At 39.8% G+C, this 20,097-nt stretch overlaps 1 protein-coding gene, 1 long non-coding RNA gene and 1 pseudogene across 2 annotated transcripts in view; 2 read left to right on the top strand and 1 right to left on the bottom strand.

The window, feature by feature from the left end:
* Positions 1-415: 415 nt before the first annotated feature.
* LOC118501246 lies at positions 416-2,506 on the bottom strand. The gene is made up of 2 exons (XR_004903869.1): positions 2,223-2,506; positions 416-1,778 (listed from the first exon to the last, which is right to left on the bottom strand). It is a non-coding gene; the product is annotated as an uncharacterized LOC118501246 (long non-coding RNA).
* A 23-nt stretch (positions 2,507-2,529) lies between these two features.
* The window catches only part of RAB30 (RAB30, member RAS oncogene family), a 73,981-nt gene continuing 56,413 nt past the window's right edge, over positions 2,530-20,097 (top strand). The window contains exon 1 of the mRNA XM_028516355.2: positions 2,530-2,731. The gene's annotated coding sequence lies outside the window, so the exon portion shown is untranslated. The remainder of the gene's footprint in view (positions 2,732-20,097) is intronic.
* Positions 15,931-17,229, top strand: LOC114499858 (annotated as a pseudogene).

A 20,097-nucleotide genomic window follows, 5' to 3' on the forward strand; every position in this document is an offset into this window, starting at 1 on the left:
CCCTAGTTAAGGAGTAGTTACATTTATAGTCCTAAAATTACATTGGGTCCTTTGAAGGCAACTGTGAGGCTGACGTGCTGACGTGGCTGATGGTGAAAGTGAGTTTGACACCCCTGACCCCTGCTAATAGAAGATCCTGATACTTAACCTTTGTTCTAACAGCAACTGAACTGACTCAATACAATACTCTTTAATGAGTTACCTATAAATATAATAGAAAACAAGGTCCTAATTCTCTTCAGGCAGATGAAAAAAAAGGTTTCTGCATCTACCTAAAGCATTCCTAATTCCACTTTTCAAAGTTTCCCTAACCCAGTGTTTTTGCTGGGACATCGAGGTTATTATTGCAGAAGCTGATATGACCAACTCCTCAAAAATTAATAAAATTTCTAAAATAACAGTATAGATTCCCCCCCCCCTAAAAATTAAGGGTTAAACCATAGAGTCTTTTGTAGATATTAGCTAGATCTGTTTCTTTATTGTTAGATGTCCACTGACTATAAGACTGGAAAAACTTCAAACTACCCAAACACATGACACATTACAGAAATCAGTGCATTACACAGGTCTCACTTCTCAAACATGAGATTTCTGAGAAATCTGTTGGGGTTTCTTCCCCCACAAATATGTCCTCCACAGTAACTCAAATTGAGGAAGTTATTGCTTATATAAAGAAATATCTTATAAAATGAACAAAATTCACTATAATTTTGTACAGGACACAAAAACAGCCTGAATGAAAATAATTTAAGAGCTTGAAAATAAGCCTAAATGTGAACCTCTCTAGTCTATTAAGTTTAAAACACTTCTTTAGTTATATTGAAGATTAGAAAGAAACTAGTAAACATTTTTTCCTTTTCCTATACTTACCACCATTACTTGCAAAGGTATTTTTGAATGACAGAATTATTTGCATGAGTCTTTCCCACTGTTGTATTCATGAATAAATGAGACCAATACATATTACCTTTGTTTTAAAATAAAACAAACCCACTCATCTTGGGACTTGTTCCCAGAAACATGACATATACGATGATTGTTCATAAAACTATTTTTGTAGTTATCTGTGTACATTTAAGAGACTATTCCTACCATGTTTTTAGCATTTGTAATCATTGTGCCTAGCCTTTTTTGGTAAGAGAATTTATCTATCAGCTACAGTTGTATCAACTCCTTACAGGTTGAAGTGCATACCTTACTGACCCAAAGTAACTAATTAATTTTGTTTTCGGAATAAAGTGCAAAAGAGAGGAAGAAAAAGAGCACAAAGTATAGCAGCATTTTTAACCCTTCAGACACACTCAGGAGGAGAGATCTCCCATCTTTCCATAGTGTAGACAGACTCTGAAAAATAAACAAGAGCATTGTTTTAGTAACACAATTGATTTAAAAAAAACCTACAACAGTTCGAGATACTAGACAAAATAAAGACCAGTGATTTTGGTTTGTTATTAGTTTAAAAAAGTTGTTAAAGTAGTTGTAAATATGGAGTATTACAAATTTAAGTAAGCATGGATGTTCATCCATGCTAATGAACATCTCAACTCTGCAGTATTTTAGCGTGTACTCTAGGTTGACCCAAGAACGCGTGCCACTCGGGAACCGATCGCCAAACGTCAATAATATCCCCCTTCAACATTTCCCTCCTTTTGCTGGTAGGTATACTCTTTTAGGTTGCTCCTTATCTTTTCTCAATTGCAGCTGCAAAGCACCGTCAGTCCCAAAGCACTTGTTTACCTTTCCAACATCGATTTCTTTGGACCCTTTTGTAAATCATTCTGTATGAAAAACCAACGAGAGTCATAAACCTTGTAGAGGGATAAGGAAAAATGGAAAATAAATTAAGAAATTAAAAATAAATTTGGCAGGGATCGCCCAAATCAGTGGGTGGAAGCCTTTCCAACCACAGACGCGAAGGTCGCTGTCCGGGGTCCCAGAGTCCGAACAAAGGCACCAACCACCCCGACTGTTCAGTTACCTGATCTAAATAATGCTCAGAGCCGAGAAATCAGCTGACTCCTTCAGTACCTTAATTAGAAAATGGAGCAAGAGGCGTAAGGGAGCCTACGCCACCCTTGCAGGACCGTGAGGACGAGGCCCACTCGACCTGGGCTGCCGCCTCCAGCCAGACCCGCCCTACATCTGTCCCCAAGTGAAGCCTCCCCTCTCCGGTTCCCCGGTTCGGGCCCCTGGATTTTCAGTAGGCTTGTCCGCTACCTCACCGTCCCCAACACACTACCACTCTGCTTGCGCGCTCCCCAAAACCTCAGCCCGGCTCCGCAGAAACGTCCCGGTACTCCTGTCATGGCGGCAGAGTTTCCTTCACTCGCTGGGTCCGCTCTGGATGCGTCCGACCTTGGCGCATTTTGGGCATTGTAGTTCCGGCAATAGCCTCAGGGTCCCAACAGGCCGTCAGAAGACTACAATTCCCAGTATGCAGCGCTCCTGAGCATGGCTATTGGGGCCTTTTGGACAGAGAGATGATGTCATTGCAAAAACCCCACTGCATTCATTGTGCTACGGTCTATCCACCCCCCGCTCCCCCCCCACCGCTGCTGCTGGGCTTGTGATTGCCGCTCGCTCCAGCTGAGCTAAGAGTAGCAGCGGCATCAGGGCAGGGACTCACTCCAGCCCTTGGACTTAAGACATCTTACCATCTTACGTTGCGTGCGTGACTCATTCGCACTCATTTCTGTTTATGCCTGGGGTGGGGAGAAAAATCCCAAACCAGGTGAGTTGAAGTGATTTATTCAAACGGTTATACCAAGTTATTCCTCCCGCTTAATTCTCAAGGCTTTCTTTTGGGAAGATGGTGGGGGAGGGAGGATTGGGGAGGTGCTCGCAAGCGATGCTAAGCGAAAAGCTCTGTGTAATTTGGGTCACTGCAAAGACCAACTCCAGCAACCTTCCCCCGCGAGAGGACAGGTTCCTGCCAATTCTCTAGTCGCAACTCCCCTCAACCTTTTTGAAGCTGAGAGAGGGGGCTGGGCTGGGGAGGATGTTGGAAAGTGCTCTTGGAAAATCAGAAAAAGGCAGAGGTGGGAGACTGCAGTCCTGTCACAAACGGCCCGAGTCTGAGGTTTGGGTATGAAGGGGTGATGCGTGGGGAATGGAGACACTGATTTAATGTGGTCGCACTACTTTAGAACATTTCTGTGTCGCTTGGGCGAGCACACACTATTCGTTTTTAAGATGAGAGTGCTTCTTCTGAGTAGGTTAAGTTTTGTGGAGCTCTAATTTATATGTGTGTCTATATCGTTTACCTCGCCTTTCCTGCTGATTTGAGGTGACAGTGTCCTTTAATGGTGCACTCCGTGCCAGTTAGAAATATTTCACGTATCTCGGAAAGCTTCTCTTAGGCTGCTGGAAGCAGCATTTTTGTTAAATGTTTTCCCGACTGCAGGATTTCAGGATTGTTTGGAAGTGGAGCCGACAGATTTGTGCTTGTGTGAGTGTTTTAAATTACATTGCAATAGGCTCTTTGCCACTGGCAGTGGTATGTACCATAATGAGCTGCCGTTTCCTGAGGCGCAGTCACCAGTTACAAATAACGGTTTGGAGAAGGGATCATTAATGAAACCTGGGTTAATTTAAAGGCATTTGGGGAAAGGGAAAGTTAGAAGCAGTGTTAACCTTCACGTGGCATTACTGAAAGGTACACATGAAAGAGTGGTCCTGGTCAAGGAAACCAAGGAGCATAGTAGTGGTTTTTAGTTTTTCTTTTTAAAGGAACTGACACATTTAACAGGACAGAAAGCATTCTTGACTTGTACGATGTTGACTGTCTTGTAAGTTATTAGGATGATTAGTGCAATAAGTATTTTACTTTGAGATAAACAGCTGGCTGACTCAAGAGCAGATGGGGCAAGTCTTAGCTGAGAGATCTACAACCTTGGAAATGAATGGTCCTGGGGTCAACCACACCCCCCTCTTGCAATGTCAGAAGAAGGAGAAATGCCAGTACTTTAAGCTTAACTCTGAAATGCCAAGCCTTTTTAGAAAAACAAAGACACACACACAAAAGAAAAAAGAATAAAATGCCAAACGTTTTTATAGTCAAGCCAGGCATTGGAGGAAAGTATTTACTGGTTGTCTTCTGCTGCTGAACTGATTTTGTCTGTTTTTAATTCAGACCATTGGATCTCCAAAGTTACAGCTGGGTGATGCTTCTTTTAATGCTTCTTGTTACTGAATGCAAAGGTCAAACCGTTGTATGAGCTTAGTAGTAGAGTGATTTATTGGAATGCAATGAGCAGCTTTTGGATTTGGGGAAAGATGGACTGCCTGGCTTTGCCTCTCTCTCTGTCTGTTGCTTACTATCTGCTTTTTAGGGTGCACTTTACCCTTTTCCCCTGTACCTTCCTTTCTGCACCCTTCTACATCCTTTGAAGTTCTTTCAGTTTCTTTCCCTGTTTCTGTATTTGCAGTTCTCATTTTTTCCTCTGTGTTTCAGAACCTCCCTCTTATCACCAGTATATCACATTTACTTATTTAAGTCTCTTCCCAATCTCTGAATACCCTTCCCACCCCTGCTCTACCCCACCCAGAAACTCCAGGCTATGTGTGTAGACAGGGTGAATATTTATTCCACAGAATTCCACAGGAGGCTTTATCTTTTCTTTTTTTTTGGAGTTGGTGCTTGGTAGCATGAGCAACAATGAGCCTGACTCCTTGGCCTGGTTTGTGGCTCTGGTGACAGACATAACTTGGCCCCAGGCAGCATGAGCAATGAAATGTTGCAGTAGAGCTCGTGCCAACTGTATTGCTACTTGTGTTAAGAACTGACAATTGGTTAGCAAGGTTTTTTAAATGCTTTACATGAAATGTTCTCTTTTTATTTTTTATTTCTATCACTGCTCCAGTAAGTGGTGGGAAGGTGGTCTTTTCCCCTTCTCTTCTCTTTTGGTTGCTGAGGAGCACTATCCAGGTGGCAAAACTGCCTTTTTGGGGGGTAGAGAGAGGGAGACATTTGAATAAAAAATCTTTCTTTCCTGTGGTTTCTTCTCCTTTGTGGGTAAAAGAAATTTGTTATTTTATACCCCCTGTTAAGAAGAAGGGTGCGGTGGTAGTTATATTTGTTAACATCAGTGCTTTTCTAGGCATGGAAAGTCTGTCTGGTGGTTAGACTTTCATGCCCAGAGACAACTAGTGTGACAAGCAGATTCAGAAGCTGTCATCCTAGACCTCCTTATCATCACCTTCTCATTTCTGTATTCCTTTTTCAGGATGCTCCCTCTCCCAGCCATACTTTTTAGCATTTTAGGGAGGAGATGCTACCTCTCTGACCTTAAATAACTATGCAATTCAAGGATGTCTCTGTTTACATATTTGCAAAGGGATAATGATCCTTCCTCTTCGTTTATTTGGCCTCATGTCATAGCCTGCTACACTCTGGCCCCAGCCTGTTATTCTGAGAACAAATATTATTTGAGCAACTACTGTGTTCTAAGGACTATGGGTACATCAGTGAAATGAGAAGCTTCTCTTGCCCTCATGGAGTTTATATTCTAATAGGATAGACAATCGTTGGACAAGTTTTTGCAGTTGTGTTGAATGTTACTGACACAGGCGTTTGTATTACAAGGTGGACTAGGAGTGCCTGACTGTTCCTCTCCCTTTGTCTGGGGAGTCAGGGAAAGTTTCCTGTAGGAGTGACGTTTTAAGAGACTTGAGTGAGTGTAATTACTTTAGAATGTCAATGGGAAGCTCTTGGAGGGGCACAAAGAGGGTTTCTGACAGAGGGAACTACATGTTCAAAGTATAAAGGAAAAGGTGGTGAATATGAGGATTTGAAAGGAGAGCAGTCAGTATGCGGGAGAAGTGACCAGAATGAAAAAGAATGAGGCTAGAGAGGTGGGCAGTGTTCTGAGCCACAGGAAATTTTGGCCTTTATCCTAAGAGATCAGGAATTTAGTAAAGGCCTGTAATTAGTGAGATAAATTACATATGTAGAAAGATATTTAAAACATCACCATGGCTCTTAAATGGAGAAGAGATTGGAGAGAACTGGCCAAACTGAATGTGTGAAGACTAAGTAGTAAGTCATTTTTTTGTTTCTTTGTTTGTTTCTGTAAGGGATGATGGTGACTGGGATCTAGGGTGATGGCAGAGGGCTTGAAGAGAAGGGAAGAGATTAGAAAGACACTATTTGATAAGACTGTTGATTGATTGGATGTGGGGATAGGGAGAAGAGAGAATCAAGATGACTTGAGTTTTGCCTTGAGCTACTGGGGGTGCCACTTATGGAGAATGAGAACACTGGATGGGGACCAGATTTTTGTTGGCTTTTTTCAAGAAGGAGTGACTTGCAGTGACTTTTGGACATCCTGAGTTTGAAGTTCCAGGAAGACATCTAAGACCTTTCTCTCATTCTGTGTGCATGTATAATGCAGCACAGTGAAATAGTAGAGAGCTCTGGTGAGAGCTCATTCTAAGACCAGGTACTACTTATTTATTAGCTGTATGATGTTGGATGTATCATATTTTCCCCCTGACCTTTAATTTCCTCATCTGTAAACTATATCTATTCCACAAATTTATCTTGATCACAAGCTATATCTGTACTGTTCCAGGAAGATAGCATTGAATAAGGTAGTATTTGCTTTGGAAGAATTTTCTCAGGTGAGAGAGAAAGACAAATAATCACATACAGAAAGGTGTTTAGGTCTTGGTAGGAGAACATAGCCCCAAGGGAGGTTTTTAGTCTTTCCTGGGGAAAGGGATAGGATCCACAAAGAGGCTGGTGACCTTTGACCTGAGACTGGAGGCAAGAAAGAACTCTCCAGACTGTCCCCAGGCACCTAATAGAGTACCTTGCATAAATTAGGGACTCTGTGAATATTTGTTGATTGAGTGAACTAATCTAGGTCACTAAAGGCCCATTTGAAAGCTGGAAATATCCACATATTGGAAGAGGGTAATTAGTAATGCAGATGTCAACTGTGAAATGCCTTTAACAAATCAATTAACATGTATTCCTGAGACCTGACACCTTTGAAATGTTTTGTGGATGACTTTTGGGGAAATTAAGAAATATTTCAGGTCTGTTTTCCTTTTGATCTGTACTTCCTTTATTCAGGTTAGTTTCTTAAAAAATAATTTAGTTCCTGAAATCAATGGGTCTTAGCCTTTTGAATTTTATAGATAAGTAAAGTTACAAAAAATAGGATAAAATTGTGGGGGGGGGGCGCGAGCTGATGACAAAATTTTTCTATAGCAAAGATTTTTGAAAATGTTATTGATTGATGAGATATACATATTTGTTGTTCCACTCATGTATGCATTCTAGTATGTGTATACCCCGGATCAAACCTGAACCCTTGGCATATTGGGAGGGCAGTGTAACCAAATGAGCTAACCAGCCAAGTCATAATGATATTATTTAGTAATGGGAAAACTACAGTAAAAAAAAGGAAAAAAAGATATATTTTTTAAATGTCCCCTTTTACTTTTAACCCATAAAGGACATTTAATAACAATAGCTGTAGGAAGAGCATAATTTTAAAATAAAAAATATTTAGCTTTATGAAAAATTCTTTACACTTTCCCATTTTGTTGAATAATAGTTAAAAGATGACAAACATAAAAGTACTTAATATTATAATAATTTATGGGATCATTGCCCTGTGTTCTTGGCTGTGATGAAAATGTGCCCCATCTCCAAATAAGAACATTTCCAAGAATGGAAGAATTTTATATGTACCATAGATATTTTAGTTTCAGTTCCTTCCCCATCAGAATCCAGCCTTTAAAATCTAGATAGGCCTTCTCAAGATTAGTTTAAGGTAGGGGTTCTTAATTTGTCCCTGGAGGATCCATGGAGGGAGACCATGAACCCCTGAGATCATATGTTTATGGGTGTGTGTGAGTTCCCGTGTGCATACACGTCTATCACTATGTGTGTACCCTTGGGCAAGTTACTTAACTTCTTTGAACCTCTATTTCTTTGCAAGATTGTCGCCAGGTTTAAATGAGATAATAAGTTTTGAAAGTCTGGTACTATGCCTAGCATAGATGGTACTCATGGTAGCTGTTCTTAACATTAAATGTATTTATTGTTTTTTTTAAAGATATTATTTATTTATTTTTAGAGAGGGAAGGGAGGGAGAGAGAGAGAGAGAGAAACGTCAGTGTGCGGTTGCTGGGGGCTGTGGCCTGCAAACCAGGCATGTACCCTGACTGGGAATCGAACCTGTGACACTTTGGTTCACAGCCCAAGCTCAATCCACTGAGCTACGCCAGCCAGGGCTATTTATTGTTTTAAATATTTTATTTATTGGCTGATGCTTGTTTAGTGCCCACAGTGGCAAAATGAATAGAAGATAACTTAGTGTAACTAGAAAACCTGATGCAATGGAAAGAACACAACATCACTGATGTAGAGTTCTTGCCAGAAATGCTTAACCTAAATCAAATCATGAGGAAATAATCAGGCAAGTCCAGATTGTGGGACATACTGCAAAACAGCTGGCCTGTGATCTTTGAAAATGCCAATGCCATGAAAGACAAACAAAATGAAATACAACAAAATATATGGGTGACTGATCTGATAAATTAAAGGAGACCAAAGAGTTGTGACAACCAAATGCAACATGCAACCTTTGACTGGATCATGGGCTTAAAAAAAAGAAGCTATAAGCGACATTTTGGAGACAACCGGGGAAATTTTAATGGGAGCAGCTTGTTGGATAATCAGTAACAATGTAAGTTTCTTTGAATGTGATAATGGTACTGTCTGCTTAGCCTGACAGGTTGTCTTTAGGGATGTTACAGCAAAGCTAGAGGACCTCCAGGGCTGCTTCAGAAGGTAGTGATTGTCTTGATCACTGCAAGTATTTAACAGTCTGTGTGCTGGAATACCATTTGTTGAGGATATTGTAAGTGATCTCTGTGTCCTTTCTAAGCAGGATCCTATCTGTTCTATAAGAATGCAAACATGTACAGTGGGTACTCTATCTTTGATGTGACTAGAGGTGCAGGTGGAGCTGCAAATTAGCTGTTTCCAAAGTGAAAAGGAAAGCTCAAGAAGGGGCACATAAATATCTACCTTAAGTTCGTTTTTTTATTCTAGACAAAAGGTTAATCAACGCTTATTACAGATATACATAATGAACTACTTAGGAAAAGTTCCCCTCAACTCTATCCCACAGTGATAATCAACTGTTGAAATTTCGATGTGTATCCCTCTGTCATCCCCCCACATAAAATAATGATATTAATATACAATACATATTACTTTGCTTTCTTTCATTAACTTAATATACTTTGGGAATTTGTTCCACATATTTGCATTTGGCTCTAACTTACCCATTGTAGTGGTTGCTGGGCACTGCTGCAATGAGCAGTTGAATACACATCCTTTTGTGATGAATACTAGGTAGAAATTCTAGGCCAAATGACCTGAACAGTTCCCTTTAAGTGTCCTCTGATTTAAATTCTTACGAACAGTCTTTGACAGTGCCATTTCTACATATCTTTGCCTAGTCTATTAGCCACTTGAGCTAAACTCTCTTGCCAAAGGAAGGAAGTTGCCATGGGTGGACAGAAAGTGGCCACAAATGGAATTTTAGTGTTCCTGCTGTTTTTTGTGATGGTTGTAATAAAGATTGATATGTAAATAACACAGAGACCTCCGGACGTGAGAAGTAAAATACATTATCCCTACATGCAGCATGGCATAATGTTTAAAAGTGAACTGAAAGAATAAAGCCTCCAAGAGTTTTCCCCAGAAAATTCTGCAGGAAATTTTATTTTTGAGTTATGGTTAAGTTCACTAAAATGTGGACACCATGAAAATAAACCTCTTCCGTCTACTTCCTCTTCATCTCAGTCACTTCAACACTAAAAAGGGGAATTTAAGCTTCACTTTTAAAATATCTGAAGCAGGTGGTTGAAGGCCTGACTGCTCACCTTTCTGGATATCAATAGAAGCCAATCCTGGGGTAGATTTTTGACATTATTCTGTAGAAAAGGTATGAGTTTAGGAGTAGCCACCAGTGGCTCTTACTCTGCCCTAGCAGAGACCCTGAGGAAGAGACAGTAAGAATCATGAGCTGTGAATTATTTCCATTCTTTTGTGGCTGAGTGGAGCAAACCCAAATTTGAGTTGTGTGCACACTGGGTAATTCATCTTTTCAAGCTGCAGTTGCTTCATCTATGAAATGGGGATTATTGTGAGGTTCAGATGAGATAACGTGTACAAAAGATTTTGGCAAGTTTATGTGCACGTAAATACGAGCTGTTGTGAAGGGCTGCTGCCTCTGACCGGGCCAGCTCATATTCATCGCTCCTTTAACAGAAGTTGTAGCCCAAGAGACCTCTGTCTCGTGTTGTCTCTTGTTCCTTCTTTTAGCTAATATTGGCGAGCATAAGCTAAATGCAAGGTCCTGTGCTGGGTGTTCTGATAGGGAAGCAAAGCTGGTGCCATCCAGGAGTTTTCCTTCTTCCCCACTTTTATTCTAGGAGACTACTATTTTTTAAAGAGAGTCTTCAATAAAAGATGTTTTACAAGGGTGTATTATGTATGCTGTCTTATTTCCTCAGTCCTAGGCATAGAGTTGAGCTCAATTTTTCCATATAAATGAGGAAACAACTCTTAGTGAGGTTAAGTAACTTTTTTTTTAAGTTACCTAGCTTAAAAAATTTTGCAGATGTAGGCCCTAGGTAGATTTTCTGGAACCAAAACTGGTGCTTCTGCAGCTGCTTCCTGTTCTTGCCTTGCCTTCTGATCAAAATATGAATTTCATAAAGGCAGGACAGCCTGGTGTCCTTTATTTTAATGTGGTTCATTTTACCTACAGGCATAGGGATAGGAGCTTTCTACCCCTATTGAGTTAGCTGAAACCGCAATGAGACCTGTCATAGCATCTTCTGGGTGCCAGATGGTTTATATATTTTATTTATTTTTCCCCCAACTTATTTTGAGAAATTTCAAACATAGAAAAATTGCAAAAATATTACAGTGAACACCCCATACACCCTTCATATAGATTCATTTGCTTTCTTTATCTACACACACACACACACACACACACACTTCTTTTTCTAAACCACTTAAAACTGAGTTGCAGACATCACAACACTTTTATCTCTAAGCACTGGAGCACGTATCTCTTAGGAACAAGGACATTCTCCTGTGTAACCATAATACTTTACATTAAAACAATAATATTTTCAAATTTTCCCAGTTCCAATGTTGTTTATAACCTTTTTTTGAACCCAAGACATTGTCAAGGATTACACAAGGTAGTTGTGTCTCTTTAGTTTCCTCTAACACATCTTTTATGGCATTGCAATTTTATTTTTTAAATCCTCACCTGAGGATATGTTTACTGATTTTATTTTTTAGAGAGAGAAGAAGGGGGAAGAAGGGAAGGGAGGGAGGGAAGGAGGGAATGAGAGAGAATGAGAGAGAGAGGGAGTGTGTTGGAGAGAAACTTCCATGTGAGAGAGAAGCATCAATAGGTTGCCGCCTATACTCACCCTGACCAGAGATCAAACCTGCAACCTAGGCATGGGCCCTGACCAGGGACTGAACCTGCAACCTTTTGGTGTACAGGACCCCAATCCAACCAACTGAGCCATCCGGCCAGAGAGACATTGAAATCTTGAAGATTCCAAGTCTGTTGCCTTGCCGTAGACTAAAAGTTAGATTTGTCTGATTGTTTTCTCACTATTAGTCTCAGGTTAAACATTTGTGGTAAGAATTCCCCATAGGGAATGTTGCATCTTTCCCCTTGCATCACAGTAGGTGACACATAATATAAGTTGTAACATCACTGGTGATGTGAGGTTTGATCATTTGGGTGAGGTGGTATTGCCAGATCTCTGTATTGTAAAGGTACCCTTTTCTATTTGTAATTAATAACACTACTTATGGGGTGATCCTTTGAGATTGTTTAAATATCCAGTTCCTCAATAACCTTCCTCCAATGATAAGGATTATCATCTATTGATAATCTTTGCCTAGGTCAATTGGTATCTATGGAATTGATATTTATGGGTGTTTTTCTGTTTGATTAGCTTTCAGATACCTTCTTCTTCCTTTTTTTGTATCATTTGGCCTCTTTTATCCACCCAATGTATTGTAATCCATTACCAACCTTATGTCTTCATTTTTTCAACCTTATTGCATTTTGATACACAAATTGTCTCAAATTTGGCCACAGGGTATATATTTGTCTAATTTTAACCCTAAAAGCAACCTAAATAAGTAGGTGAGATTTTGTCCACTTTATAAGTGAGGAAATTAAGGCTCAGAAAGTGCAGGTAATCTTCCCAGAGTCACATAGGTAGTAGATGAGACCAGACACAAACCTAGTTCTGACTAACTTTGAAGTTGTTCCTGCTGTTCATCCTGCTTCCTGGCAGTCCAGGAGCAGAAGGTCATCTGATGAAACCTAGTTAAAAGCATTGCATCATTGTTGGTAATAGCAAAGGACTGGAAACAACCTAAGTGTAAATCAGTGGGAAACCAGTTAAATAGGTACATTCACACAAGGGAAAACTATTAAACTACAAACAAGAATTAGGGTATTCTTCAGGTACTGGTATGGAAAGGTCTCCCAAGGATATATTAAGTGAAAGAAGGAAGGTGGTAGAACAGTTCATATTTTGTGAAAGAAATGGGGGCTAAATCCCATATTTCAATCACATCCCTGGAAGGATGTAAAATAACAAAGTGGTCATTGGCATAGGGCAGTAGGAGTGAGTGGTGTGTATGTGTGTAATGAGATTTCTTAACATTTACTATTTTATATAATGCTGACTTTTTAAATAGCTTTATTGAGCCATAATTCACATATCACACAATTCACCCATTTAAAATGTACAATTCAGTGGTTTTTAGTGTGTCCACAGAATTGTGCAATCACCAGGAGACTAACTTAGAACATTTTCATTATCCCCAAAAGAAGCCCTGTGCTCTTTAGTGGTCATTTGTCATCTTCCTCCCCTCAGGGCCCTGGCCCCAGACAGCCACCAATCTTTTCTGCCTTTGTAGATTTGCCTATTCTGGACACTTCATATAAATTAAAGAATTAGCATAATCTTCTCAAGGTTCATTGTGTTGTAGCATAGATTAGTACTCCATTCTTGTTTTATTACCAAATAATATTTTATTGTATGAATATACCACAGTTTATTTATTCATTTATTAAATGATGAACATTTGGGTTTTTTCCACTTTTTGACTGTTATGAATAGTACTGCTATAAACATTTCATACAAGTTATTAAGTGGACATTTGTTTTTATTTAATTTACATCTGTATCTAGGAGTGCAATTGCTGCATCAACTGGAAACTTTATGTTTGAACTTTTGAGGAAATGCCAAATTGTTTTCCAAAGCAGCTGCACTATTTTATATTCCCTCCAGCAATTTTGCCACATCCTTGCCAACACTTGTTATTATCTGCTTCTTTTATTATAACCCTTCTAATGGATATATCACATTGAGTTTTGGACCATATGAATATATTACCAATGTAATATCTGTTCCAAAAATAAAATTAGAAGAAAAAAATAGAAAGAAATGACAGCTCAAAAAGAAGCTTCAGATGGCCAGCTGAAGGGTCAAGGTGTGGTAAGGTTGCCTTAGCCATAGGGTTTTCCTTGTTTGGCCTGGTGTCTTGATACATATACATCTTCCTCTTCGGCTTTTACATACCAGCTGACTTCTTCTCCAGTGTTATCCTAGGTTCATTGCCCAGAGATTTTGGGGCTTTGGTATAGTGTTGACATAAAGATTCTTGTACTTTAGAAGCAGCTCTAGAGACAGAGTGGCTAGTACCATGTTAGTTAAGACCAGGGAAGTACCAGGATTCTGTGGGCCATGATGCCCTCACATTGGTGTCCCCAGTGCACACTGTGAGGGCATTAGACAAGGTTGTTTTAGCCATTGGTGACTAGTCTTGGAGGCATGGGGTGCTTCGGAAGAAACGCAAGTATGGAAGGCTACAGTCTGGAGTTTGAATTTGTGTTCTGGCATTTTTAATCTGTGTGATCTTGGGCAAGTGACAACTTCTCTTAGCCTCGGATTCCTCATCTACCATAGAGGAATCTAACGCATCTCCTCTGAAGCTACTTATTAATCACGAAGGCAGAGAGAGTGACTTTACAGTGGAGATAGGTGGCAGAACCATTTTTACTAAATGATCAAAGTTAATTCCAGTGATAAGACAAATCAACATCTGAAAAGGACATATAACTTGGGCGATATTCCTGCTGAAAATGCATGATCTGAATCTAATCACGAGGAAATATTAGATAAACTCAAATTGAGAAACAAGCTACAAAATAAATGGACCATGTTTTTTAAAAATGTCAATTTCACGAAAGACAAAGACTGAGGAGCAGTTCTAGACTAATGGAGACTAAAGACACATAGAAACTGAATACATCGTGTGATCCTAGATTGGACTGGACCAGAGAAGGTTTTTTTCTTTTGCTATAACGGACATTATTTCATAAATTGGTGAAGTTTGAATAAGGGTTGAGGTTATATTATAGTATATCTATACTAATTTTCTGATTTTGATCATCATAGTGTGAAACTATAAGAGAATGTCCTTATTTTAAAGGAAATTGCAAGTAATGATAATGTAAAATCCATTTACAGAGAGAGAATGATAAAGCAAGTAGGGGAAAATATTATCATTTAGGTAGTCTGGGTGAAGGTTATATATGAATTCCTAGTAATTTTGCTATTTTTTTGGTATGTCTGAAGTTAATTCAGAATGGATAAAAAGGAGTGAGGAGAGAAGCCAATACCTAGAGTGCAGGGTTGTTGTGAGCATTCAAAAGGGCTCTGTGTGTCAAGTCTCAGCTTGGTGCCCTTCACCTGGCGGGTCTCACGGTACATGTGAGCATCCTGGATGGGTAAGGCAGCCAGTAGCTCTTAGCCATTGTGTGGGAGCCAAATTGAAATTGACACATGGCATATGGTGACAGTGTTGTTCTGATCCAAAATTGGAATTGATGGTCTGACAAATAATTTTTTTCTTTATTTATAAATTCATTGAATTACCCAGTCTTACAAAAATATGTATTATATATCAATCTCATTTAGTTATCCATTTAACAGATCATCTTAATGTAGTGTTAAATTTACATGAAGTCAGGGTTGGCCTAGAAAAGTTGGGGGTGGTTCACACGGGGCCATATCTGGGCCAGCATTAGCATTCAGGCAACTTCCACTTACCCTTTCTTTTCCTTCCCCTCTCTCTCCTCCACCACACAACCAAGTTTCTGATTTTGTCTCAGAGAACTGTTTTAATTAGCCATGCCCAATGTTAATTGTTTTGTCAGACAAAAAGAAGCTTTTTCTTCTAATACTTAAAAACTGTACTCTCTAAGAGCTAACTTTGGAAGGAATGTTTCTGGCCTGGAACATTCAGATAGCAACCTCAAAAGGAATTCATGTCCTAGAGGAACTGGCAGTAGGGTGGGGAGTTCAATTTCCTTTCAGACAGATTGAAATAAATATTTCTTTCTGAAATAGTAATAAAGATCTATTTCTTTCTTTCATCTTTTTGCTAAAAGCTTTAAAACATGACTGATTAAACTCAAAATAGATTTAGCCAAGGCACCAAAAAAACTTTTAAGTAATCCTGATTAAAAAAACATATATGAGATATTGGACAGGCTGCTTTGCTAAGTGAGGTGATCCTAAGTATAACATTTAGGTCTATCCCTTTGAAGTGACATTTCCAATTACTAGAGTTGCAACTGTATAGCTCAAGATTCTACATTCAGCCCTGGCTGGTGTGGCTCAGTGGACTGAGCGCCAGCTTGCGAACCAAAGGGTCATAGTTTCGATTCCCAGTCAGGGCACATGCCTGGGTTGTGGGCCAGGTCCCCAGTAGGGGGCACACAAGAGGCAACCACACATTTATGTTTTCCTCCCTCTCGTTCTCCCTCCCTTCCCCTCTGTCTAAAAATAAATAAGTAAAATATTTTTTAAAAAGATTCCACTTTCAGTGATACCAGTCTGGATTCATTGTTACTGTTGTGATAGTGTCTGTTTTGACTATTACTTGCCATAAGTTGTTTGGTCTCAGAATACTGCATGCTTTTTGCTTTTAAGGTTAATCATGGTCATGAAGCTAAATGACATGTTTGTATGCACAATAAATGACTTTTATTATATAACTTTATAATAATAATATTGGAAAACAGTTTTTGAGCTTATGATGCACCAAGCACTGTGCTACTTTACATAAGTTTACATATAGCATTTGATTATGGCAAAACCACATGAGGAGAGCCCCAGAGTCCCAGTCAGTTATAAACCCAGTCCTGCAGCCTCCCGCATCTTCTTTCCTTTCAACATGAGAGATGCTGCTGTGTTCTTTACCAAGGACTTCCTGGCAGGTGGAGTGGCTGTGGCCATCTCCAAGACAGTAGTAGCACCCATTAAGCAGATAAGCAATATAAGGGCATTGTAGACTGTGTGATTCATATCCCCAAGGAGCAGGGAGTCCTGTCCCTCTGGTGTGGTAACCTGGCCAGTGTCATTAGCTACTTCCCCACCCACGCTATCAACTTTGACTTCAAAGGTAAGTACAAGCAGATCTTCCTGGGTGGTATGGACCAGAGGACCCAGTTTTGGTGCTACTTGGCAGAGCCTGGTGTCAGGTGGTGCTGCTGGGGCACCTCATTGTGTTTTGTGTATCCTCTTGATTTTGCCCATCCAGCAGTTGATGTGGGCAAAGTTGAAGCTGAAAGGGAACTCAAAAGCCTCAGTGACTGCTTGGTTAAGATCTACAAATCTGATGGGATACAGGGCCTGTACCAAGGCTTTAATATGTCTGTGCAGGGTATTATCATCTACTGAGCTGCCTGCTTTGGTCTATGACACTGCAAAGGGAATGCTTCCAGTTCCTGCGAATACTCATATCTTCATCAGCTGGATGATTGCACAGTCTGTCACAGTGGTGGCTGGGCTGACTTCTATTTGTTTGACACTGTTTCTTGCTGCGTGATGATCCAGTCAGGCACAGAGGAACTGATATCATGTACAAGGCACACTTGACTGCTGGGGCAAGATTGCGCATGATGAAGGAGGCGAAGCTTTTTTCAAGCATTCATGGTCCAGTGTTCTCAGAGGCATGTGGTGCTTTTGTGCTCGTCTTGTATGATGGAATCAAGAAGTTCATGTAACTTATTTCCTAGTCTTTCCTCGCCCCACCCCCTGTGAACAGACATGTTGTCTATGTAACATACCAGACTGTTGACTGTCTATTTATCAATGGCAACAATTTACTGGTTGAAAATGGGAGGCAATAATATTCGTCTGACCATTTTTTTCTTAAAGCCATTTCCATGATGATGGTGGGACTCAGTTATAATTTTTATTTCAGTTACTCCTGATAAACAAACATTTGAAGAAATAAGAAATATCTGAAATATTAAAAAACAAAACAAAAACCAAAAACCATATGAGGAAGTTAAAGCTCTGAGAGCTTAAGTATCAATAACATGCGTAAGATCCAATGACTAGTAAGAAGCAGATCCAGGATCAGAGATGAAGACTGTCTTACTATAAAGCCTTGCTTTTCTGCTGTGATCCTGACCTTTTTCAAATTTGTGTGGAAATGATTACTTTTTCACTTTGTGTTTGGAGCAGAGTTCTCTGTCTTATTTACTTGATAGGTATTCATTGAGTGTCAGTCACCTGTCAGGCACCTTGAGAACTATTAGAGATGATTGAGACCCAGTCTTTGCCCTTAAGAAGTTCACACTCAAGTTGAGATAAAGCAGATGCACCCCTGTACACCCATGTTCATAGCAACATTATTCACAATAGCCAAAAGGTGTAAGCAACCCAAGTGTCCACCAGCAGATGAATGGATATGCAAAATGTGGTATGTACATACAATGGAATGTTACTCAGTCTTGAAAAGGAAGGAAATTCTGACACATGCTACAATGTGGATGAACCTTGGACACATTATGCTAAGTGAAATAAACCAGACACAAATGGGCAAACATTGTATAATTCCACTTTCGACATGATGATTACATGAGGTACCTAGAGTAGTCAAACTCATAGAAACAGAAAGTAGAATGGTGGTTGCCAGGGGCTGGGGTCAGGGAGAAGCAACTGGGAAGTTGTTGCTTAATGGGTATAGAGTTTCAGTTTTGCTAAATGAGAAAGTTGTGGAGATTGGTTGTATAACAATGTGAATATACTTAATAGTACTGAACTGTACATGTAAAAATGGTTAAGATGGTAAATTTTATATTATATGTATCTTACCACAAATGAAACTACTGTAATTAGTGAAACAGGAAGATCTAATGAAGTTATAGGAATTAGAGATGGCTTCCTAGATAGGGTGGATACAGCTGGGCATTGGGAGATGGGTAAGATTTGGGCAGCAATAAGGAAGGTTGGAAGGGCAACCCAGGTGAAGGGAAAGGTTAGCAAAGTTATTGAGGCTACTTGGTGTTGCTTTAAGATCCATTTCTAGCAAAGAACAAATCTCCAGGTACGTGGTTCTGTAATTATGGGTGTCTCAGCCTTCTTCTATGTGGGCAGAGACTTAAATGCAACATCTAAACCATATTCATGAGGTTGTGTTATGCTGGACAGGGACTCATTCATGATTCATCCAGTAAACATTTATTTAGCACACAGTGCTAAATATGCTAGGCACTTTATATATGTTGGCAGATTTAATACCCCCCAACAACTCTGAAGTTATTAATAGTGCCAATTAACAGATGCAGAAATTGTGACTCAGAGATGAAGTAACTCGCCCAAAGTCCCATGACTGATAAGTAGCAGGAGCAAGACTTGGCCTTGGAGCCCATACTGTGTCCTCCAAGCTACACTGCCTCCCCCTGGGGTGAGTGAGAAATGATCTCTGTCTTTGAACTCACAGTCAAAATGGCATGTGACTGCCACCACTTGTCCTCTTCTTGCTGCTTTTGAGGCTACCTTGGCTGAGTTATCTTACAGCTCTGAGGCTCCTTCCTTATCTGTGAAATGAAGACCCTGTATTAGTCCAGATTATTTCTAATATTTTCCCAGATTAGAAACCCTATCCATCCCTCCTTCCATATATCCATCAATCCATCCATTCAACACTAATTTATTATCTGTTATATACCAGGTACTGTGCTGGTGGGTACGGGTAATTGAGATTTTGCAGAACACTGTTCTTGTCTGAAAGGAAATTATGTCTCCTAGTGAAGGAGACATAAAATAGATGGTTATTGTACAGTCTGGTCATATTGCTGGTAGTGGTGTATACAGAAGACTGGAGCATAGAGGAGGGGTGCCTGACTCTGTCTTGGATAAGACAGTGTGAAGAGGAAATGACTCCAGAAATCAGGAGGATAATAAAGAAGACTACAAGAACCTATCCTTCTTGTTGTCCCAATGGCCATATTTATTAAATTCAATAAAACATTGGTAAAGTCAGAACTCCTTTTTATTTTAAGCCTTGTGGAAAGTGTAGTTGAATTTGATCATTGTTAAGTACAGCTGTGTGCTGAAGATATATAAGGTTTGGATTCTCTTTCAGATTAGAGAAAGATTATGAAGTCAAGAGACCTAGGAGTTTTTTTTTTCCTTCCCTCCCCTCCCCTCTCCCTTCCCCTCTGCTCTTTCCTTCCTTCCTTGGAATTTAGGAAGCATAAAGTAGACTAGTAAGCGACCCAAGGGCCCAGAGTTATTTGATATGTTCAACCAAAGTCACAGATGGTTATATTTCAAAGAGGCAAGTGAAGTAGTCAAGGTATTGGATAAGATACATGATTCTCTCAGAATTACTAAGGACTGGTGGACTAATAATAATTAGAATGACTAACTGTTAGAATTCCAATACTGAAGAATTGAAGTGAGGTTGAGGGGGAAAACTTAGGAGCTGACATTCACTGAGCAGCTACTGTGTATCATGCACTGTGCTGTGCCATTTAGATTCATAATTTTGTTTTATTCTCTCCACAGTCCTGTAAGATAGGTGTTCATATTCTTTACAGCTATAGAAACTGGAGCTTAAAGAGGTTGTGACTTGCTTAAAGTCACAGCTAACTACAGACAGCACAGGTTGTTTAAATCAAAACCTTGCACCTCACACTACCCCACGCT

The sequence above is a fragment of the Phyllostomus discolor genome, chromosome 6 (assembly GCF_004126475.2).
Source record: "Phyllostomus discolor isolate MPI-MPIP mPhyDis1 chromosome 6, mPhyDis1.pri.v3, whole genome shotgun sequence".
Lineage (NCBI taxonomy): Eukaryota > Metazoa > Chordata > Mammalia > Chiroptera > Phyllostomidae > Phyllostomus > Phyllostomus discolor.